The 25,485-nt window shown below is 44.8% G+C and overlaps 1 protein-coding gene across 1 annotated transcript in view; it reads right to left on the reverse strand.

Annotated features, from left to right (window-relative positions):
- The window catches only part of col7a1 (collagen, type VII, alpha 1), a 325,194-nt gene extending 320,454 nt beyond the window's left edge, over window positions 1-4,740 (reverse strand). Inside the window, exon 1 of the mRNA XM_073072948.1 lies at window positions 4,582-4,740. The gene's annotated coding sequence lies outside the window, so the exon portion shown is untranslated. The remainder of the gene's footprint in view (window positions 1-4,581) is intronic.
- Window positions 4,741-25,485: the final 20,745 nt, after the last annotated feature.

Below are 25,485 nucleotides of genomic sequence, written 5' to 3' on the forward strand. Positions count from 1 at the left end.
GATGGAAAAGGGAAAAAGCAGTCGATGTTTCGGGCTGAGACCCTTCATCAGGTCTGGAAAGGAAGGAGGAAGAAGCCAGAACAGGAGGTGAGGGGGAGGAGGACAAGCTGTTAGGTGGTAGGTTTGAGCCATGTTAGAGGGCAGGTAGGTGGGTGGGGGAGAGGTATGAAGTGAGAACCTGGGAGGTGGTAGGTGGAAAAGGTAAAGGGCTGGAGAAGGAATCTGATAGGAGAGGAGAGTGGACCATGGGAGAAAGAGAAGGAGAAGGGGCACCAGAGGAAGCTGATGGGTAGGTGAGGAGAAGAGAAGGGGTAAGAGGGGAGCAGGAATGGGCGATGGCAAAAGAAAGTGGGGGGGGGAATATGTAAAATTACTAGAAGTCGGAGAAATTGATGTTCATGCCATCAGGTTGGAGGCTGCCCATATGGAATGAGGTATTGTTCCTCCACCCTGAGTGGCCTCATCGTAGAAATGCCATGTCAGAATGGGAATCAGGATGGGGACTAGAACTAAAATATTTGGCTATGGGGAAATCTTCCATGCTGCGTACAGAGCGAAAGTGTTCAACAAAGTGGCATCCAATTTAAGTTGGGTCTCACCAACATGCCAAGCATCTTCTGCTAATCATAGTTCCCATGGCATATCACATTGACTCATTCAATGTGGCATAATAAGACACACGGCACTTCCTCCAGAGCCTTTACCCACCATTCATTGACTTCTTAAACCTGGCACAACCAATAGTACCACCATGTTCATAGTAGTGACGCAGCTGGTAACGCTTGCTACTCCGTGCTGAAAGGCTGCAAGTTCACATCCCAGTCTGGGACGTGACTGGAAAAACGATAAGGATCCATTGCTGAAAATGCTCTGATTTCTCGCGGCAAAGTAAAAGCAAAAGAGAGCTAGTGGGGAGATAGAGGATTGGGAACATTTTAAAAACTTGCAGAAGGAAACTAAGAGGGTCATCAGGAAGGAAAAGATGAATTATGAAAGGAAGCTGGCGACTAATATCAAAGGGGATATTAAAAGCTTTTTTTAAGTATATAAAGGGTTAAAGAGAGTCGAGGGTAGATATAGGACCAACGGAAAATGATGCTGGAGATATTGTAATGAGAGATGCAGAGATGGCAGAGGAACTGAATGCATATTTTGCATCAGTCTTCACAGTGGAAGACGTCTGCAGTATTCCAAACATTCAAGAGTGTCAGGGAAGTTAAGTTTGTGCAGTGAAAATTACAAATGAGAAGGTGCTCAGAAAGCTTAATGGTTTGAGAGTGGATAAATCTCCTGGACCTGATGGAACACGCCCTTGGGTTCTGAACGAAGTAGCTGGACGAGGAGGCATTAACGATGATCTTTCAATAATCGATAGATTCTGGCGTTGTACTGGATGACTGGAAAATTGCTAATGTTACTCTGCTATTTAAGAAGGGTGGGAGGCTGCAGAAAGGAAATTATAGACCTGTTAGCCAGATATCAATGGTTGGGAAGTTGTTGGAATTGATTGTTAGAGATGAGATTACAGAGTATCTAGAGGCACATTACAAGATAGGCCAAAGCCAGCATGGTTTCCTGAAAGGAAAATCCTGCCTGACAAACCTACTGCAATCCTTTGAGGAAATTACAAGCAGGGTAGACAAAGGAGATGCAGTAGACGTGGTGTACTTTGGATTTTCAGAAGGCATTTGACAAGGTGCCGCACATGAGGCTGCTTAGCAAGATAAGATCCCGTGGAATTAAGGGAAGTTACTAGCATGCTTGGACTATTGGCTGGTCGGCAGAAAACAGAGAGTGGGAATAAAGGGATCCTATTCTGGCTGGCTGCCAGTTACCAGTGGAGTTCCATAGGGGTCGGTGTTGGAACCGCTGCTTTTTACGATGTATGTCAAAGATTTGGACGACAGCATTAATGGATTTGTGGCTAAATTTGCCAATGATACAAAGATAGGTGGAGGAATGAGTAGTGTTGAGGAAACAGAGAGCCTACAGAGAGACTTAGATAGTTTAGGGGAATGGGCAAAGAAGTGGCAAATGAAACACAATGTTGGAAAGTGTATGGTCATGCACTTTGGTGGAAGAAATAAAAGGGCAGATTATTATTTAGATGGGGAGATAATTCAAAATGCAGAGATGCAAAGGGATGAGAGTCCTTGTGCAGGATACCCTAGAGGTTAACCTCCAGGTTGAGTCGGTTGTGAAGAAGGCGAAGAGGGTTCAGAGAAGATTCACAAGAATGAAAGGGTTACTGTATGAGGAACGTCTGGCAGCTCTTGGGCCTGGAGCTTTGGGCCTTGTATTCCCTAGAGTTCAGGAGAATGAGAGGGGATCCCATAGAAACATTCCGAATGTTAAAAGGCCTGAACAGATTTGATATGGCAAAGTTATTTCCCATGGTAGGAGATTCTAGGACAAGAGGGCACGACTTCAGGATTGAAGGACGTCCATTTAGAACTGAGATGCAGAGAAATTATTTTAGTCAGAGGGTGGTAAATCTGTGGAATTTGTTGCCATGAGTGGCTGTGGAGGCCAAGTCATTGGGTGTGTTTAAGGCAGAGATAGATAGGTTCTTGATTAACCAGGACATCAAAGGGTATGGAGAGAAGGCGGGAATGGGGATGACTGGAAGAATTGGATCAGCCCATGATTGAATGGGGAGCAGACTCTATAGGCTGAATGGCCTATTTCTGCTCTTTTATCTTATGGTCTTATGGCAACCATTACCCCGGGTGGTGTCAATCATGGTACAGCCCAGGGTGCCAGTGACAACACCTTGCTGTTCAAAAACCCCTCACTACATGCCAGACCGAGGGTGACAGTTTTCTGGAGGCTCCTGAGACTCAGAGGGTGTATGGGAGCGTGGCTTTGAAGTGGGCTGGGATCTTACCGACTGACAAGGCGGGCGGAGAACGTCCCCTGCCCAAAATCCCCGCGGGCTGGAAGTGAAATGCACTATCACCTGTCCTTTCTCAAGCGCCCTGTCCCACCTCCTCCACTTTCCCTTCGGTGTAACTGCGGGGTTTTTTTTAGCGGGAGGGGTGGTTGTGATGGTGAAGTTGAAATCGGAGGTATGTTAAACCCGAACAACACACACAAAATGTTGGAGGAAGTCAGCAGACCAGGCAGCATCTATGGAAACCTGTAGAGTCGACGTTTCGGGCCGAGACGCTTCGGCAGGACCGGGTCAGACGCTGGGATGGGACAGGTAGTCTATCCCGGGGCACTTGCCCTAGGCTTCTTTACATCCTTCAGATCATCTAAGGCTTCTACGTTAGATATGCAACTAATATCAAACTAACACAGAACGGGAGATAGGATTCGCCGCAATAGATGATTGCTATGGTCAAAAATATATTGCATCAAGTTTTAAAACTTTTAAGTATGTTCCGCAGTGCATTATAACGATTAGCGATCATCTACGTTTACACAGCGCCTTTTATAATATTTCGAAACCATAAAGCGATAAACTTCGCGCCATTTTATAAATTTCTTCCTCCAGGCAATTAATCTGATCAACCCCACCGCACCCCCCCCCCACCTATTCCACTGCACGCTAGATAGAAACTTAAACCACTTTCAAAATATAATTTTATAGTTAAGTACATAATAGTATTTATGTACATTTCATTTCACATCCGTCCTTTAATCTCTAACTTTATTTTATATAATTATTTATAATTCCTGTAAATTGGTTTTCTTTTGTTGCATGTTTCTGACCACAGCACATTCCCAATCCATGTAAATGTGCAGGACGGATGAAGTTAATCTTTGATCTCACATTAAACTAATCCAAAGCTGTATTAGTAAGAACATCAGAAAACGCGGAGTTATCCTTTTAAGTGGCGTCGATTGCGCGATACAACGTTGAAACGGTGACATTCAACGGAGAGGTGAGAGGACAGTGGGTTTAACGGCAGTGTGGCACTCTCTCAGCCTGGTCGCTGTGAATGTCCGAGCAGAGGGGACTCGCTTGGAGCACCGGTGGACGGACTAGGCTGTGGTCAGTTTAATCGCCCTTTCCCCAAGCCCAGTTTGTTCATCTCTCTAATCATAGAGAGACAGTCCTTTGATTTTTTTTTAAAAAGGGGGGAGACATGAGAGTAAACAGAGGCTGAGATCTGGAGCAAAAAGCAATCTGCTGGAGGAATTCAGCGTGTCGAGCGGCGTCTGGAAGGGAAGAAGGACTGGTCGAGACGTCAGGTGCGGGTTTTCGACCCCAGCCACCGACGCTGCTCGACCCGCTGAGTTCCTCCAACAGTTAGTTTTCCGCTCTTAGACTTTTAACAATGATCTTGTCTGCGCGTTTCTTCAGAAATCAGCCTTCTAAAACAAAGCAACGAGAGTTTCCAACTCAGAAGGAAAGTTAACTAAGCTGTTCAAACGTACAAAATTGGAGTTGGGTTGGGGTGGGGGGGGGGAGATACCCAGAGGGGGTTCAATTATATCCGATTAAAGGGCTGTTAGAATTCAAGTAAAGAACAGCTCCATCCTTGGAATGGGTAACCAGTTTCATTATCACTTGCAAGTTTGTGTTCAAAACGCCCCAAAAGAGCTAATTCCGAAACCCGTGGCTCACATTACCTGCTTTTGAGTTAAAAGTGCAATTCCCGAGGTTCTCCGAAGGCTACAAACCCAGCGACTTCGCGCTCAGTTCAAATCCATGTCGCCGTAACAATGCGACTGCAGACACACACACACAAAGGCTCACACGAAAATCCCGAGTTCCCCCGTCCGCTCCACGCTCTCTCAATCCCTCTGCAGCCTTCTTGTTCAATGGGATCGCATGCAAGTTTTGTCCCAGCCCATTCTCGCTCGGACAGGCAGCAGGGAGTCCTGCCTCATGAAATGCAACCAATAATATTCAAAGAAATACATTGTGGCATTGTCTTTTTTGTTTCAGGTGGGATTTATACAAATCTGTATCCAAACTATGGAATAAATCCCTGTCCATGGATAACCACGACCAGTTCTTAATTATATCCCTCTCTTCAGAGGAATCGCATAGCGTTTACAGAGTATAATAGAGGTTATTTGCTGAAGCAAAGAAGTGATTCTATAACTTCCCAAAGTTATAACTATTTATTAAAATAAAAAAAGGAAAATCGTAACACATACAAGATGCTGGAGGAACTCAGCAGGTCGAGCAGCATCTATGGAGGGGAATGAACAGTTGATGTTTATTCAGAAAACAGAAAAAAAACTCTATATAAACACAAGAAGTTCTCAGATGCTGGAAGTCCAGAGCAACACACACACACACACACACACACACAATGCTGGAGGAACTCAGCAGGTCAGGCAGCATCTATGGAGGGGAATAAAGAGACAACGTTTCAGGCCAAGGTATCCTGATGAATGAAACGTCTCGGCCTGAAGCATTGACTGTTTATTCCTCTCCACAGATGCTGCCAGATCTGCTGAAAACTTGTGTGTAGTTAGAGATGATGCAGTTAGCAGAGCTCCAATGACCCGGGAACAATCCCGACCTCAGATGCTGTCTTTGTGGAGTTTGCAGGCTTCCTCCCAGTTCCCTGAGACATTTCCTGGATTGGAGGACTTCAAAGAGATTGGATAGGCTAGCCTTGTTCAGAGGGAAGGATGCTGAGGTGTTGCCTCTATGACTGGCGTAGATAGGGTAGATGATCAGAACCCTTTTCCCATGGTCGAGATGTCAAAACAAAAGACATTAAGGTGAGAGGGTAGAGATGTAAAGGGGAATCTGATGGGTAGGTTTTCTACACAGGAAGTCGTTGTTATTTGCACCCCACTCCGGAGGAGTTGGTGCAGTCAGATACAATGACTATGCTGAGGTATTTAGACAGACCCATACATCAAGAAGACACAGAAGGATACTGTCCTGATGGGTGCAAATAGGATTAGTTTAGATGGGCAAAGAGATTGGCATAGATACAGTGGGCCAAATTGCCTGTTTCTATTCTATGACTCTATAACTCAAAATGTTCAAGTTGGCAGATGAATTGGTCATTGTAAATTTCCCCTAGCTAGAGGTGAACAGGATCAGAATCAAGTTTATTACCGCTGCCTTACTTGATATGAAATATGTTGGATTGCAGCAGCAGTGCAGAACAAAGACATAAAGTTACTATAAATTATAAAATTAGTAATCATCGTCATCATGTGCCGCCTGGTATGACGTAGGCAAACATGGTCTCAAGACCAGGATTGCTCTTGGCAAATTTTTCTACAAAAATGGTTTGCCATTGCCTTCTTCTAGCCAGTGTCTTTACAAGATGGGTGACCCGAGCCATTATCAATACTCTCCAGAGATTGCCTGACTGCCGTCAGTGGTTGCATAACTAGGACTTGTGATACGCCTTGTCTGCTGATACGACCATCCATCATCTGCTCGCGTCTTCACGTGACCCTGAACGGGAGGGCCAAGCAGATACTACACCTTGTCCAAGGGTGACCTGCTGGCTAATAGAGGGAAGGAGCACCTTACACCTCCTTTGGTGGGAATGTATCTCTACCCCGCTACCCAAATAAAATTAGTAAATAGTGCAAATGAAAGGAATAATGTTGCAGTGTTTTTGGGTTCAGAAATGTGATAACAGAAAAGAAGCTGTTTCTGAATCATTGAGTTTGGGTCTTCAGGCTCCTGCACCTCCTCCCTGATGTTGGTCATGATAATAGGGCATGCCCTGGATGAAGAGAGTCCTTGTAGTAGACACCTTCTCTTGAAGATGACCTTGAAGGCTGGTGGGGTTGTGCCCGTGACAGAGATGGCTGAGTCAACAACTCACTGCAGCCTCTTGCGATTCTGTGCATTGGAGCCTCCTTACCAGTTGGCGATGCGACCAGTCAGAATGCTCGCTGCTGTACGTCTGTAGAGGTTTGAAAGAGTTCTCTCAAATTCCTAATGAAGTAGAACCACTGTCTTTGTTATTTCATCAATGTGTTGGGCCCAGGACAGGATCTATTTGATGTACATGCGACAAATAAAGTTAATCTTTTTAATGTTGGCAGCCAGGAACTTGAAGCTGCTCACGCTTTGTACAGCTGACCCCTCCACGTGTAGAGGTGTGCGTTCTCTTGACTTATCCTTCCTGAAATCCACAATCATTAGGTTCAATATAATTGAGTGGTAGAATCTGATGGGGGGTGGTTTGATGGGAACGTGGGGAGAATAAAATAGGATTAATGTAGGATTGAGTTTTGGCATTGAGGTGGTGGCCAAAACACATCATACTCCATCTGGGTAGCCTCCTACCTGATGGCATGCTTATCAATTTCTCTAATTTATAGTAATGTCACTCCTTTCCCTCTACTCTCTTTTTCCATTCCCCATTCTGGCTCTCCTCTTATCCCTTTTCCACATCTGTCCATCACCTCCCTTTTGTGCCCCTCCTCTTCCCTTTTTCCCATGGTTCACTTTCCATAATAAGACCATAAGGCGTAAGAGCAGAATTAGCCCATTTGGCACATTGAGTCTTCTCCATCATTCAATCATGGCTGATCCTTTTCTTTTCCTCCTCAACCCCACTGCCCAGCCTTCTCCCCATAACCTTTGATGCCATGTCCAATCAAGAACCCATCATGCTCTGCCTTAAATACACCCAACAACCTGGCCTCCACAGCTGCCTATGGTAATAAATTCTACAAAGTCACTATCTCTGGCTAAAGAAATTTCTCTGCATCTCTGTTTTAAATAGACACCCCTCTATCCTGAGGCTCTGCCCTCTTGTCCTAGACTCCCTCACCATGGGAAACATCCTTTCCACATGCACTCTGTCCAGGCTTTTCAATATTTGGAAGATTTCAGTGAGATCCCCCCCTCACCTTTCTAAATTCCAGTGAGTACAGACCCAGAGCTATCAAATGGTCCTCGTATGATAACCCTTTCATTCCCGGAATTATCCTTGTGAATGTCCCCTGAACCCTTTCCAAAGCCAGCACATCTTTTCTTAGATGAGGAGCCCAAAACTGTTCACAATACTCAACGTGAGACCTCACCAGTGCCTTGTAAGACCTCAGCATCACATCCCTGCTCTTGTATTCTGGACCTCTTGAAATGAATGCTAATATTGCATTTGCCTTCCTCACCACTGACTCTACCTGCAAGTTAACCTTTAGGGGGTTCTGCACAAGGACTCCCATGCCTATCTGCACCTCAGATTTTTGGATTTTCTTCCTTTTTAGAAATTAGTCTGCACTATTCCTCTACTATCAGATTGTTCTTCTTCAACCCTTTATCTTTTCCTTCTATCGCCACCCAGCTTCTCACTTAATTCCTCCCTCCCTCTCCTGCCCAACTACTTTGCCCTTGCCTGGCCTCACCTATCACCTTCTTTATTGAGAGGGTGGTAAATCTGTGGAATTTATTACCAGATATGGCTGTGGAGACCAAGTAATTGGATATATTTAAACTGTAGTTTGATAGGTTCTTGATCAGATACAGGGAGAAGGCAGGAGAATAGGGTTGAGGAGGGTAGTAAATCAGGCATGATGGAATGACAGAGCAGACTCGATGGTCTAATTCTGCTCCTATGTTTATGGTATTATGGTCTTCCAACTTGTACTCATTCCCCTTCCCAGCTTCTTATTCTGGCTTCTCCCTCCCCCTCTTTTCCAGTCCTGATGAAGGGTCTTGGCATGAAACATCAACTGTTTGTCCCCCTCCATAGATGCTGCCTGACCTGCTGAGTTCCTCCAGCATTTTATGTACGTGGTTTTGGGTTTCCAGAATCAGAAGAATCTTATTTTAGGACCTGTTTATGAGCTGTGACTCAGTGTTCATCCGGAGCTAGCTAATCACGATGAGAAATTTCCTCACACGGAGGATCAGAATTCCCTACCTGTGACAGGATGATGTGCTCATTCCGGGAGGATACTGACAGAGATTGAAGCAATTTTAGTTGCTGAGGGAACCTGAGGACATGGAGCTTAGAGCTCAGGGAACCAGGTGAGCACTGACAGCTTCTCCCCTAGTTTGGAGATGTGTGGTGGAATCTGGAGGGAGCTGATGGGAATGTTGGGGGGGGGTATAAAATGGGATTAGATAGCATTTCTCATGGAGAATCATGGGATTGATGCAGGATTGTTGATTCCCACAGAGAATTGTGGGACTGATGCTGGACTGGAAATTCTCACGGAGAATCATGGGATTAATGTACAATTGTATGATTCTCGCGGATGATCTTCAAAAGAATTATAAGTCTTCAGGCTGGATGTGTTTAGGACAAGTGTAACTCTGGTACCTGATGGGATATTAATGGAGATCACGCTGGAAATTAGACGAGACATAGGGCATTGCCACCAAAAAGAGGACAAGATCAGCTAATCTTGGTTATGTTGTCAAAAAACTCCCGGTACACCAATTTATTTCAGGAAAGCAACCTACCATCTTTTTCCCAGGTTAGGGCATTGAGATTCCTGATCCACCAGGGCAGTTGAAAAGATAAAGATTAAAACGATTAACTTTATTTGTCACATGTACATCAAAACATTTATGGTGCCACAGTAGCGTAGCGGTTAGCGCAACACTGTTACAGCCTGGAGTTCGGAGTTCAATTCTAAGGAGTCGGAACGTCCTCCCTGTGAACGACTGGGTTTCCTCTGAGTCCTCCGGTGTCCAACCACGCTCGGTTAGTAGATCAATTGGCCATTGTAAGTGGGCGGCTCATTGGGTCAGAAGGGCCTGTTCCACGCTGTATCGCTAAATAATTAGATGAATGCAGTGAAATGCATTGCTTGCATCAATGACCAATACAGTCTAAGGATGAGCTGGGGGCAGCCCGCGAGTGTCACCACACTTCCAGCGCCAGCACAGCATGCCCACAGCTTACTAAACCTAAACTATATACTGTATCTTTAGTACGTGGGAGGAAACCAGAGCACCCAGGGGAATCCCAAGGGGTCATGGGGATAATGTTCAGACACCTTACAGACAGTGGTGGGAATTGAACCGTGATCGCTCATTGCAAGGTATTACGCTAACCACTACACTACTCCTAAGTATCCTCTGAACAGCCTGGTAACTCACTCTGTTAATAATTGTCTTTTCAAAGATGCCAAGATGTCAAAAAATGAACTGACAAGAACAACTAACTGAACAGAGCAACACACAAAATATTGGAGAAACTCAACAGCTCAGGCAGAATCTTTGGAGGGAAATGAATAGTCAATCTTTCCAGTTGAGATCTTTCTGACTGAACAGTGGACCCCCTTGATGCACTGAGTGACCTCCTCTTGCTCCTTTGCTTTATGTTCTGACATTGTTTATCCCTTGAAAGAAAGGTTTACATTTATATCACAAACACGAGAAAATCTGCAGATGCTGGAAATCCAGAGCAATGCACACAAAGTCCCAGAGGAACTTGGCAAACCAGGCAGCATCTATGGAAAAGAGTAAACAGTCAGCATTTTGGGCCAAGACCCTTCACCAAGACTGGAGAGGAAGGGGGAAGGAGTCAGACTGAGAAGGTGGAGGGAGGGGAAGAAGAAGTACATGGTGGCAGGTGATAGGTGGAACCAGAAGAGGGGGAGCCGATGAAGAAAAGAGCTGGGAAGTTGATTGAGGAAAGAGATAAAGGGCTCGAGGAGGGGGAATCTGATAGGAGAGAACAGAAGATGATGGAAGAAAGGGAAGTGGGAGAAGCACCAGACGAAGAGGATGGGCAGATAAGAAGAGAAGATGTGCCTGTCCTGATCAAGGATCAACTGTTTACTCTTTTCCATAGATGCTGCCTGGCCTTTTGAGTTCCTCCAGCACTTTGTGTGTGTTGTTTACATTGATATAGTGTCTTTCAGGGCACTTATCCCACAGTTCCTTAGAGCCAATGAAATTGCTTTGAAGTTGGTCGTTGTTGCATTGTATATGTTGGTCGAAATGCCTCAATCCCATCCCGGATGCTCCTTCTGCATTTTGAAGCAACATAGGCCAGGAATTCCCAAGAATCTGTGGGGATGTTGCATTTTTTTTCAAGGAGGTTTCAATAATATCCTTGAATCATTTTGTCCATCCACCCGGTAACCATGTGACTGATGTACCCTACCAAGTGAGGCCAACTAAATTAACAAAATGATGATGTCGACCTGGGGGAGGACACTTACGTTCCAGTGAACATAGAACATTTGACCCATGGCCTGTCCTGGGGTTAGAGCACTGCATGTGCATGTGCTAGGCGGCAGGGAGGAATGGTGTTTGTTTTGCTGTTGTTGCTTTGTCACTTGTTATTTTTTGTTTCGTTGTGTTCTGAGCTGTGGGTGTGCTATTTTGGCACCGGAATGTGTGCCAACACTTGCTGGCTGACCCGGCACATCTTCAGGTGTGTTGGCTGATAACAAAAATGACGCATTTCACTGTGTGTTTTGATGTTGGGTTGATAAATAAATCTGAATCTGATGTTTATGCCAATCTTCTATCCTATTCCATGATAAATCTAACCCTTCATTCCAACACAGCCCAGAAACCTTCCTATTGTCTTTTAGACATGTGTCTAGGGTGGTGTGATCACCCTTGGGCATGGTGTAGCATCTGTTTGGACGCCCACCCCCCCCCCACCGATCAGGGTCACGTGAAGCCATGGGAGCAGGTGGTGGATGGTCGTATGAGCAGCCGGTGCAGACCACAAGTCCTGGTTATGCGACCACTGACACCAAGCAGACAATCTCTGAAGAGTATTGATAATAGCTGGGGTCATCCATCTTGTAAAGGCACCACCCAGACAATAGCAAATCACTCCTGTAGAAAAATTTGCCAAGAGGAATCACGGTCATGGAAAGACCATGATTGCCCACATCATATGACACTGCACGTAACAAATGAACAAACTATCAAAGAGTTTCCTCAATGTCCCTAATGTATCTACATCTACCACCACCCCCAGCAGTACATCCCAGGCACCCACCACTGTAAATGTAAAATAACCTACCTCTGCCATTGCCCTCAAACTTTCCTCCACACAACTTACAAAGGACATCCTCTGGCATTTCTCTAAATGTGATGGGGGCTTTTGAGTCCACTGTCCCTTCTACCATCCTCTTACCTTGTTTCCTTGTCCCTTCTTCATTGTGGAAACATTTTGTGGAGACGGTGTTGGTGGAACAACTGTTTGTTGTCAGAACGCAGGGTCTGACACAGGATGCAAGTCCAGGCTTTGAAACTTCCCTAAGAAAACCTGGCACAGCTTGAGACGTGGCAGATGTGACCACTTCTTCATAAGGAAAAAAAAAATCGGAGTTTGGTTTGTGGCTGCAGAAATCAAGTCACGTGTGAAGCAACGATTTAACATCCACGCTACCTCACCCGAGCTATAGAATGAATACACTACCTCAAACTAGAACATTAAAGCTTAACTAGTCATAACTAGAAAGCAGAAATTAACCTGGTAATCCTTGTGGCATGGACTGTGACCATGCTGGATTTGGCAGGGTAGATGCAGGATATCATGCTTCCTGTTCTTGGTGCTACAAGCAAGGGTCACAGACACAGAGTACAACTACAGAGTTAAGAAGATATTCCTTCGCTTAGAGGATGGAAAACCCTTGGAGTTCCTCACCCAGGAAGACTGAGGAAGCCTACTCTACAAGCATATTCCAGACCAAATACAAGGGGGTGGGGGAGAGTGACTTTAAGATGATTGGAGGAAAGAATAGGTGATGATGTCAGAGTTAAGATTTTTACACATAGTGGTGGGTACTGTCAGGGATGGTGGTAGAGGGCAGATACATTAGAGACGTTTAAGAGAGTGTTAGCTAGGCACATGGATGATAGAGAAATGGAGGGCTATGTAGGAGGGAAGGGTTAGATTGATAATGGTGTAGGTTAAAAGGTCGGCACAATGTAAGACTATAAAAAATAGAAGCAGAATTGGGCCATTTGGCCCATCGTGTCTACTCTGCCATTTCACCATGGCTGATCCATTTTGCCTCTCAGCCCCAATTTCTTGCCTTTTTTCCATATCCTTCATACCCTGACCACTCAAGAATCTATCAACCTCTACCTTAAATATACATGAGGATTTAGCTGCCTGTAGCAAGAATTCCACAGATTCACCACTCTCTGGCTAAAGAAATTCCTCCTCACCTCCATTCTAAAAGGACGCCCGTCTATTCTGAGGCTGTGTCCATTGGTCTTATACTCTCCCACCATAGGAAACATCCCATCTATCAAGGCCTTTCAGCATTCGATACATTTCATTGTGGGCAAAGGGCCTGAACTATGGTGTAGTGCTTTATGTTCAAAGTAGATTTTAATATTAAGGGACAAGGGATTAGAGGGTCAATGCAGATAGGTGACACAAATTAAAAGAGAGTGGACACAACAGGCTGAAAGGCCGTCTCTTTCTTCTGCCTCTTGTTCTTATGATCTCATCCTGAGACGTGACTTCACCAGTGCAGCTCCGGGATTCAACTTCAATTAAAATCAATCTGGCTGGTATTAATAATGGTGACCACAAAACCACTGGATTGTTGTACGAACCCATCTGGTTCACTAACGTCCTCTTAGAAGTCCTTGCCGATTCCAACCCAATCTCATTGGTTCATGGTTTACTTGAAGTCACCCTCTGCAGCATGCAGTAGTTCCTCAGCCCCACTTGTGTATCAAAGAGTTTGAATCACTTTTCTCTTGAAGGACAAATTGAACAGACCTACATTAAAATACAGACTTTCATAACCATGTCTTGAATATCCTTACTGATTGCTGCCTTCCTGCACATCCCTTCTCAACCACTTTCTCAGAGGCAACTGGTGAGAGAGCCATAGAGTCGCAGAGTCACGTGTAAATAGATAAATAAAAATAGGGATGGGGTGGATCGAGGAGGTGGTCTTGTTTGATTCAGACTGAAGAAACTCAGCGGGCCAGACAGCATCTCAGGAGAGGAATTAACAACCAAAGTTTCGAGTTGAGATCCTTCATGAGTCCTGATGAAGGATCTCAGCCTGAAATGTCAACTCTTTTTTCATTTCCATGGATGCTGCCTGACCTGCTGAGTTCCTCCAGTGTTTTGTGTGTGTTACCCTGGATTTCCAGCATCTGCAGAATCAAAGGTTCAAAGGTTCATTTTATTGTCAATGTATGCATGTATACAACTCTGACATTCGTCTTTCCAGATAGTTATGAAATACAGAAAACCCATGGGCGTCTTTGAATGAAAAGACATCAAACCCACTCCCCACATAAAAAGGAAAAAGAAACAAAACTCACAAACCCCAACCCACCCACCCCCTCCCTCGCACAAAAATTAACATATTGCCCATGCAGAAAACAGCGACGATAACACCAAACCTTCAACACCCTCCCCCCGCAAAAAGGAACAGTGCCAATAACATCAAACTCCCAGCCCCCTCTTCCACACACAAAACACCAACAAGAACATCAGACGCCCAAATTCCCAACCTCTCCATTGGACAAAAACCAAAACATCGCTTAACTGAAACCCAAACCTGCCAATTGGCAACAAGAAAGCAAACACAGAAAACTGAAGGAGAGCAATATAAACTACAATCCAATAATCACATTAATCTCAAAATTTTGAAAACATCCCCTCACCAGAACCAAGGAGAGCGGCTTCTCGAACTCAGTCCATCTGCAAAGAACGACCGCCACGTTGCTGACCTGTGGCCGGCTACCCCACCTTGCTACCGACGGCTGTCGACCTGTCCCCTCTGTGGAGAACGACTGCTGACCTCCTCCACATTCACCTTGAGGCTTCAATCTTCCTCGACGCTTTGAAATGGAGTCGATCATGAACCCGTGCCCCATCTCTGGTCTTCTGCACGAGGCAGCTCATTCTTGCGGTCCTCTCCAGGAATAGAAGAGTGCCAGGTCACTCAATTGAGCTCCAAACTGCACAGCACAGTCTCTGAAACACAATCAAGACCAAAAGAACAAGCAGAAGGTGTAGAAAGCAGAAAAGATTGGCTACTTGGAAGATGCCTCCCGAAGAATCTTTGTTCGCAGGCCCCACCTTGACCAGATCTCTTGTGTTTATATTTCTGATTCAAACTGGATGGGAAACACTTTAGGGTAAAAAAACACTTGTCACTGTGCAGTAGGTGAAGAAGGGGAACTAGTTTCTGAAGGCAGAACATGCAGGAAGGGTTCCCTCTTGGTTGACAGAGTGAAGTCCAATGTGAGGTAGCAAAAACCACCTCTGGTCAAGATAGCGCCTGCGAACAACACTCCTTCAGTTAATATCTTCTGGATAGATCATGAAACCATACATTTCACTTCTTTTTTTTTGTCTTACATTTCTTTTTCAACTTGAATGCGATTCTGAAACATTTGGAGTCTGTGATTTGCAGTTTGGAGATTGTTTGGGTGTTTCCACGCTCTGCAATCTCCGAGGGGATCCCGGAAGGCAGGGGCAGCGTGCATGAACCTCTTGACAGGAAGACTGTGGGATGAGGCGCAAGCCGATGTTCAGCTCCATTTTGCCAATTGAAGCTTCCATTTTTGTCGATTAAAATGACGAGGGAGATTGAAACAATGGATGCCTGCCTTTTTATCATGGGGGAATCGCTGTGCTATGGAGAGGGGAGACTGCCTTTTTATCATGGGGGAATCGCTGTGCTATGGAGAGGGGAGACTGCCTTTTGATCGTGGGGGAATCGCTGTGCTATGGAGAGGGGAGAGACTGCCTTTTGATCATGGGGGAATCGCTGTGCTATGGAGAGGGGAGACTGCCTTTTGATCATGGAGGAATCGCTGTGCTATGGAGAGGGGAGACTGCCTTTTGATCACTGGGGAATTGCTCTGCTCTGCTATTGCTAGTGAAATTACTCTGCTGAGGAGAGGGGGAGTGTTGTCCAGGTTTTCTGTGTGTTGGATATGGACTTGGACTGTGGATTTTTTAGCCTTATTTTTTTTTATAATGTGTTTTTTGCCTGATCTTTCTCCTTTTTTGTGTACAGAAGAGGGTGATTTGGGCGTTGATGTCCCTGTTCCATTTTTGTTCTTTTTTTTGTGGGGAGGAAGGGTTTGGGAGTTAATGATCGTGCTGTCCTTCTTTCTTGGTTTCATGGCTATGTGGAGAAAGAGCATTTCAGAGTTGTCTGTTTTGATAATAAATGAATCTTTGGATGCTGCTCCCAACATCCCTCTTGGATATGTCACGTTGTGCCTCTGAACGGAGAGATTCTCAGAGCAAATCCAGGAGGAACTGCTTTCTCACTGAAAGGCGGTGGCTGATGGCAAACAGAGTTACAGAACCATCGAGCACTACAGCATAGAAATAGGCCCTTCAGCCCATCTAGTCCATGCAGAATTGTTATTCTGCCTTAACCCATCAACCTGCACCTGGACCATATCCTTGTACTTTTCCAAACTTCGCTTAAGGGTTGCAATTGAACCCATTGCCACCACTTCTGCAAGCAGCTCATTCCATACTCATACCACCTTCTGTGAAGAAAATTCCCCTTAAACATTTCATCTTCCACCTGTATCTGTTTATACTCATTTTATTATATATCCAAAGTTCAAAATGCATTTATCATCAAAGTACATATATGGTACCATATGCAACCCTGAGATTCATTTTCTTGTCAGCATACTCAATAAATCCATAATAGAATAATCATCATCAGAGACTTAATGAAAGACTACACCAACTTGGGCTTTCAGCCAGTGTGCAAACTACAACAAACGCTGCAAATCCAAAAAGAAGGAATTAATAATAATAATAATAATAATAATAATAATAATAATAATAATAATAATAATAATAATAATAATAAATTAATAAGCAATAAGTATCGAGAACTTGAGATGAAGAGGCCTCGAAAGTGAGTCCATGGGTTATGGGAACATTTCAATGATGAGGCAAGTGAAGGTGAGTGAAGCTATCCCCCTTGGTTCTGGAGCCTGATGGTTGAGGGCCTGATGACTGTTTCTGAACCTGGTGATGTGGGTCCTGAGGCTCCTGTGCCTTCTTCCTGATGGCAGCAGCGAGAATAGAGCATGATCTGGGTGCTGGGTGTCCCTTTTGATGGCTGCTGTTTTCCTGCGACAACGCTTCATGTAGATTTGCTCAAGAGTAAGAGGGCTTTATACATGATGGACTGAGCCAAATCCATTATTTTTTGCAGGATTTTCCATTCAAGGGCTTTGGTGTTTCCATACCAGGCTGTGACGCAACCAGAAAATCTACTCTCCACTACACATCTATAAAACTTCGACAAAGTTTTAAATATCATGCTAAATCTTCATAAACTCCTGAGTAAGTAGAGGCACTGTCATGGTTTCTGCATTCTTCACTAAGGTGCTGGGCCCAGGACGGGTCCTCTGAAATGATAACACTGAGGAATTTAAAGTTGCTGACCCTCTCCACCTCTGATACTCCAGTGAGGACTGGCTGATAGACCTCTCATTTCCTCTATTATCTGTACCATGAACTTTATTTTTATATTATTTTTTATGCTCTATGATTTTTGCACACCAGGCCCTGACCAGCACACCACACCAAATTCCTAATACATGTAAATGTATGTCGTTGTTCCTCTCCGTGCCTTGTGCCATCTCGGGAGGCAGTTTTGCCATTTCTTTAGCATTTCTGTCCATTTTCTGTGGTTGAGTTACTAGCTCAACACTCGAGCCAGCACGGATGGAAAACTTGCAAGGAGCCAGCCGCGTTTGAACCCAGGGCCACTTGCCTCAAAGTCCGGTGCAGATCCCACTATACACAAGCTGGCTACACGGTGAATAACTTTTATCATTGATCCATAATCTATGACCTCTAGTTCAAATCTCACCCAATCACAGCGCAAAAAGCCTGCTTACCCTATTTAAACCCTTTATGCACTACATGCCATTCCCACAACTGTGTAATAAAACTCTCCCAAGATCGTCCATGACAGGCATGTTACGGACTCTCCCTCGTCTAAGCATAGCCACGTCTGAACTCTGGTTGATACCTTGACCCACCTTGAAAACAAGGACACTTATGTCAGAATGCTGCTTCTGGATTTCAGATTCACGTTCAACACTACTGTCCCGCAGACCTTGGTGAAGAAACTCCTCCTCCGCGGTCTAAATCCACCACTGTGCAACTTGGTGTTGGACTTCCTAAGCAACAGACCTCAGACAGTAACGGTGCACACTGGCTCCTCCCTCCCCATCGTCCTCCACACAGGTGTCCCCCAGGGCTGTGTGCTGAGCCCACTGCTGTACACTCTGCTCACACAGGACTGCACGGCCAAACGCCCGCGTGATCACGTTGTCAAGTCTGCCGATGACGTGACAGTGACGGGGTTCATCACCGAGAACGCTGAGGCGGACTACAGAGAGGAGGTGGGAGAGCTAGAAGCCTGGTGCCAGGCCCTTCCTCAATGTCAACAGGAGAAGGGAGGTGGTTACCGACTTCAGGAGAACTCGCCCCCCTCACAACCCTCTTTACGTCGGCGGCACAGCAGTGAAGCTGCAGGAAGTTTCAAACCCCTGTGAGTGCACATCTCACACAATCTTTCATGGTCCCAGTACACATCCAACACAATCAGGACAGCTCGCCAATGCCTCTACTTTCTGAGGGAGGCTGAAGGGAGCTGGACTTTGCACCTCCATACCCACATCATTCTACAGATTCACAGTAGAGAGCATCGCTGCACAGTGTGGAAAACACACTGCAGTGGACGGGAAGACTCTACCACAAGTAGTCAAAACTGCCTGACAAGTCACCAGCACCAGCCTACCCGCTATCAAGGACACACATACAGAAAGGGGCCAGTAACTTCATGAAAGATCCTACCCACCCTGCTCATGGACTGTTCGTCCCACTCCCATCGAGGAGGCTCCGTAGCATCCACATGAGGACCACCAGGCTCAAAACCAGCTACTTTCCCTAAGCAGTAAGGCTGATCAACACCTCCATCCACTAACCCACTCCTGCACACCCCAACCATCACTACGTTATCATTTGCTGTCTGTCACCTTACATACAGACATCACTTTATGGACATACAATCTATCTGTGTGTATAAGCTATCTTTATAAGCATTTATATTTATTATTATCGTGTTCCTTATTGCACTTATTTTGTGCTGCATCGGATCCAGAGTAACAATTATTTAATTATCCTTAACACCTTTATACTGGAAATGACATTAAACAATCTTGTATCCTTGAATTCTTGAGAAGAGTTTTCTGATATCTCCAATTTTCTTCAGGGGAGGAGACGGACAGATCTCGGTGTTTTGGTGTAGAATATAATGAACACCAAGATCAGACACATAAAATGATCATTTTCCCAGCACCAGGACACCTAAAACTAACCGTTTCTGGACTCCAGGACATTAGAGTTTGAGCACTGGAGCCCAATGGATAAAGGTAAGTGTGGGTTTGAGCTGTGACACTGCTGTTTCTCACAGGAAAACTGGTCACTTCGGTTTACTGCGGGTGGGTAACTGGTACTGCTTCTTTCATTACAGAGGTGTCCAAAATTCAAAAGAAATCTGTTTATATGTTGGGATGTCCTGGGAATACAACAACAAAAGAGTTATCAGTAGGAATGGGCCTTTCATCCTCCTCCAGTCAATAGTGTTCTTGGCCACTTTTCACTCACCGTCCATAATGCGTGACAACCCCAAATTAGAGGCTTGTCAGTCCTCCCAAAGCACATCACCTCACACTATTCAGGATTAACAGTCAGGTTTAATATCAGCTTATGTCATGAAGTGTGTTGGCTATGTCAATGTCCATTCAGAAATCAGATGGCAGAGGGGAAGAAGCTGTTCCTGAATCATTGATTGTGCGCCTTCAGGCTTCTGTACCTCCTCCCTGATGGTGGTAGCAATGAAAACAAGGTATGACCTGGGTGATAGACATTGTTAATGATGGATGCCACCTTTTTGAGGCATTGCTCCTTGAAGATATCCTGGATACTACAGAGGCTGGTGCCCATGATGGAGCTGACTAAGTTTACAACTCACTGCAGCTTGCTTTGATCCTGTGCAGTAGTCCCCAACAGCCAGTTAGAATGCTCTCTACAGTACGTCTGTAGAAATTTTCGAGTGTCTTTGGTGACATACCAAACCTCCTCAAACGATCATACCCTCTTTGTAGCTGCAATAATATGTAGAATCCAGGTTAGATCCTCAGAGATATTGACACCTAGGAACTTGAAATTGCAGGAATTTGAAATCAACCGTTTCTTTACCATTTTCTCAACTGACTGATATTGTTCCAGAGTCGAAGATGACTCTCCTTACTAGCAGCTCCATTGTGCATTCGTTCTTAGAGTCACAGAGCATTGCAGCACAGAAACAGGCCCTTCAGCCCATCCAGTCCCTGCCACCTAGTCCCATCAAACTGCACCAGGACCACAGTCCTTCATACCTCTCCCACCCACAAACTTCTCCCACAAACCCACATCCACCACCTCCACTGGCAGCTCGTTCCACACTCACACCCCCTCTGAGTGAAGAAGTCCCTCTCTCCATTTAAAAGATATTCTTCCTAACAAAGAGGACATCCTAACAATTTCCCACATCAAACTCTCCCTGCCAATTATTTTTAACCTATGTATAACTATTGACAGACCCATTGATCATCCTCACAAGTTGCTTCCCACCATTGCATTATTGTCAGTAAATTTAGCTGTCATACAATTGTTCCTTTCATCCAAATTATTAAAGTAGATAATAAATACTTGAGGCCTCTTCTTCAATCCCTGTGACACCCCATTAGTTACAGCTTGCCTGCCTGCCTGCCAATGATTTATTTACTGTACCTTAAAGTCACATTACATAGAGCATTGAACAATGCAGCACAGTACAGGCCTTTTGGCCTACGATGTTGTGCCAACCCTTTATCCTACTCTGAGACCAATCTAACCCTTCCCTCCCACATAGCCCTTCATTTTTCTATCATTCATGTGTCTATCTAAGGGTCTCTTAAACGCCCCTGGTTTATCTGCCTCTACCACCAGCCAGGCAATGTGTTTCATGCACCTATCACTCTCATTAAAATAACTACCTCCAGCATCCCTTCTGTCTGTCAATACAATCCTCCAATCACCTTCAAATTATGCACCCTTGTATTAACCATTTCCACCCTGGGAAAATGACTCTGGTTGTCCACTTGATCTGTGCCTCATCATCTTATACACCTCTCATCCCACTTCACTCCGGAGAGAAAAACCCTAGTTTGCTCGGTCTATCCTCATCAGACATGCTCTCCAATCCAGGCAGCATCTTGGTAAATCGCCTCTGCACTCTTTCTAAAGCTTCAACATCCTTCCCTTAATGAGGTGACCAGAACTGAGCACAATACTCCAAGTGTGGTCTAACTAGAGTTTTATAGAGCTGTAACACTTCCTCATAGCTCTTGGCCTAACTTTCCCAACTGATGAAGGCCGACAAACCATATACCTTCTTAACAAGCATGTAGCACAGCAACATTGAAGGATCGATGGACATGGGCCCTGAGATCCCTCGAACCCTGTTCCTCCACACCATTAAGAATCCTGCCATTAATCCTGTATCCTGCCTTTCAAGTTCAACTTTCCAAAGTGAATCACTTCACACTTTCCCAGTCATGAAAGAAGCCAACTGTCTTCCCTTTAAATGAAGAACTTTCTTCCCTTTATGTGAGTTTAGGTTTTTGGAAGGAGAAGAACCTTTATAGGGCACAATGAATGGAATCTAAGGCTTAATACAAACCCAGGCCTCTATCACTACTAGAGGCAGGTTCCTGGAAATTACACCAAGTGGAAAATTAAAAGAAGTGCTGAGAAAGAGCCAGATTCATTTATGTTCTAAACACAGACTACTGGACTATATATAGAACAAGAGAGGATTTGAATGTCATCCAATTGCCTCTGGCTCGCCTGCTAATAGCACACAAACTTGTGACCATCCAACTGTTTGTCTTTAAGGTTTTTTTTAATTTTTATGGAACGATTCTAGCCACACACGTTAAAGGCAGTACATCTGTTATTTTTGTACGCTGGTAATGTTGGAACCCAAGTGCAGAGGAAAGACAGACTCTGATGTAGAGTCGATGACCAAAGTTTATTCATAAGAATTCCAACAGAGTATCAGTGGCTCAGCTGAGCGATACTGCGAGATGTAACATTCTCAAAACTAAGGCCCCGCGATTATCACTAATCAGGGGTCCACTAAAATAATACAATAAAATGGAGTTCCTGAGCCTATCAAAATACTTAGCAAGTCTAGGCAGAAAGTACCAGGAGATCACATTACAAAGAGCCAGTCACTCAAGATCAAACACAAGGAACTCTCATTAAAAAAACAAATAATCAACTCGGGAGGTCTAAAAGCCCCTAGAGCCCAGTGCTCTCTGGCTCCCCGCATGGGCCCGAAGAGCTCAATGCAGCATCAGATCCGTGCCCCTATTTACCCAGCACTGCTGTAGATTCGATTTGAATGGGAGGGAAGGTGTAAATGAGGTGTTGTACAGAGAGTCTAGTAATAGAACGTAGAATAAAGAACAGTACACAACAGTAACAGGCCCTTTGGCCCACAATGATGAGCTGAACCAATTAAATTAATAATTAAATAGCCAATTAAACTAATCTCCACAATGCCCATATTCCTCACATTCAGGTGCCTATCAAAATGTCTTTTAAAAGTCTCAAATGTTTCTGCTACTACCAGCACCCTAGACAGCACATTCCAGGCACCCACCACTCCCTGTGTAAAAAACTTGCCCCTTTGAAATTACCCTCCCCCCCTTCACTTTAAGTATATGCCCCCGATATTAGATATTTCAACCCCCGGAAAAAGATATTGTCGGTCTACTCTATCTATGCCTCACATATGCTTATAAATCTCTATTAGATTCGCCTCAGGGTCTGCTACCCCAGAGAAAATAACCCACGTTTGTCCAAGCTCTTGTTATAGCACACGCCCTCTAAACCAGGCAGCATCCTGGTAAACTTCTTCTGCACCCTCTCCAAAGCCTCTACATCTTCCTATAGTGGGGCGACCAGAACTGTATGCAATTCTCCAGATGTGGTTGAACAAGAGTTCTATAAAGCTGCAACATAACTTACTGACTTTTGAATTCAATGGCTCCACTAATAAAGGCATCTACACTATACACAACACCGCCGCCGGTCTTTGTAAGGTCTGCAAACTTACTAGCCCACTCATCAACATTTCATCATGGTCATTTATATGCAATGCCATATTTAAGTTTGCTGATGACGCCACAGTCATTGACCAAATCAAAGGTGGTGATGAATCAGCATATAGGAGGGAGATTGAATATCTGGCTGAGTGGTGCCACAACAACCTCTCGCTCAATGTCAGCAAGACCAGGGAGTTTACTATTGACTACAAAAGGAGGAAATTGGAGGTTCATATTGATCAGAGCCTCAGAGGTGGACTGAGTCAGCAACTTTAAATTCCTCGACATTATAACTTCAGAGGATCTGTCCTGGGTCCAGCACGTAACAGCCATTACATAGAAGGCACAGAAGCGACTCTACTTTCTTAGGAGTTTGCGCAGATTCAGTATATATTTTAAAATTCTGACAAACTTCTACAGATGCTCAGTGGAGAGTTTACTACAGACAGACAGACAGACAGACATATTTTATTGATCCCGGGGAAAATTGGGTTTCGTTACAGCCGCACCAACCAAGAATAGTGAAGAAATATAGCAATATAAAACCATAAATAATTAAATAATAATAAGTTAATCATGCCCAGTGGAAATAAGTCCAGGACCAGCCTATTGGCTCAGGGTGTCTGACACTCCGAGGGAGGAGTTGTAAAGTTTGATGGCCACAGGCAGGAATGACTTCCTATGACGCTCAGTGTTACATCTCGGTGGAATGAGTCTCTGGCTGAATGTACTCCTGTGCCTAACCAGTACATTATGGAGTGGATGGGAGTCATTGTCCAAGATAGCATGCAACTTGGACAGCATCCTTTTTCCAGACACTACTGTCAGACAGTCCAGTTCCACCCCCACAACATCACTGGCCTTACGAATGAGTTACTAACTGGTTGCAATACAGCCTCTTACAAAAACACTAATGCCTTTGAGTTAAAAATACTACAAAAAGTAGTGGATATGGCCCACTGTGTGTAAGTCCTCCCCACTGCTGAGTACATCACCAGTACGTGGAGCATTGTCCCAGGAAAACAGCATCCTTCATCAAGAACCCCCTGCTCCCCCCATCATCCAGCCCATGTTTTCTTCTCACTGCTGCCATCTGGAAGGAGGTACAGGAGCCTTTAGTGCCACACCATCATTTTCAGGGACAGTTATTACCCCTCAACCATCAGGCCCTTGAACCAGAGGGGATAACTTCAATCACCCCAACAATTCTACAATCTATAGACTCCTTTTAAATGACGCTACAACTCGTGATTTTGTCATTTCTTTTTGTATTTGTGCAGCTTGTCTTTTGCACACTGGTTGTCTGTCAGTCTCTGTCATGAGCGGTATTTCATTGATTCTACTGGGTTTCTTTCTATCTGCTGTGAAGGCTGCATGACAACGAATCTCAGGGTTGTAAATGGTAACATATGTGTACTTTGGTAATAAATTTACTTTGAAGTTTTGAACTTTGATCTTTGTAGACTGTACTTGACAAACAGTGGTCCAGATCCTTATGGAACATTACTAATCACAGACGTCCAGTTAGAATAAGTCAACCACTACCTTCCGTCTTTTCTGGGCAAGTCAATTCTGGGTCCAAACGGCCATGTATTCACCATGAATTCCATGTACCTTAATCTTCTGGATGAGCCCCCCCCCCATGAGAGACCTTGTCAAATTCCTTACTAAAGCTGCAGACTAGTGTAATGGTTAAAACCTGCCTCTCCACCTATCTTCATACCAGCTGCAAACTTTGCAACAAAGCCATCAATTTCAACATCCAAATCATTGACGTATAACATAAAAAGAATTGGTCATAACACAGACCCCTGTGGAATGCCACTGGTCACCAGCAGCCAACTAGAAAAGGTTCCCTTAATCCCACTCTTCGCCTCATCTCAATTGGCCACTGCTTTATCCATGCCAGAATGTTTCCTGTAATACCATGGACTCAGAGTTACAAGATGCTCCCGACCTCGCCAGCTTCCGAGATTTAAACACCCTGACTCTCCGGAGTACGGATAGCTGGCATGGCCTCTTTATGGGCTTAGGATATTCACGTTTTGGGCACCAAGAATTGAGGATTTAAGGAACTTCTGAACATAGGTTCAGTACTCAGTCGTAAGCCTACTAGTGATAGCGTCCAGCGATTGTTTGTGCTCAGTCTCTCGATCACGTTTGAGACCACATGTTGATTCCAGCCACGGATACTCCAGCATTTGAGTCCAAGCCAACCTTTTCAAGGACTCTCGTCACAGTATGCTTGAGCCAACATGGACCCAGTGGGGTATCAGAGTCTATCATCCACTGTGACCAGCCACAGAGAAAATATTTCCCGACAGAACCTGGAGATATAGGTAGCCATGGGTCAATTTGTCTAACAAGGAAGCCAGAGCTTCTTGGGAGAACCAGTCAGTCCAACTCTGGAGCCAGTACGTCTTCCAACCCCAGAG

The sequence above is a fragment of the Hemitrygon akajei genome, chromosome 19 (genome assembly GCF_048418815.1).
Source record: "Hemitrygon akajei chromosome 19, sHemAka1.3, whole genome shotgun sequence".
NCBI lineage: Eukaryota > Metazoa > Chordata > Chondrichthyes > Myliobatiformes > Dasyatidae > Hemitrygon > Hemitrygon akajei.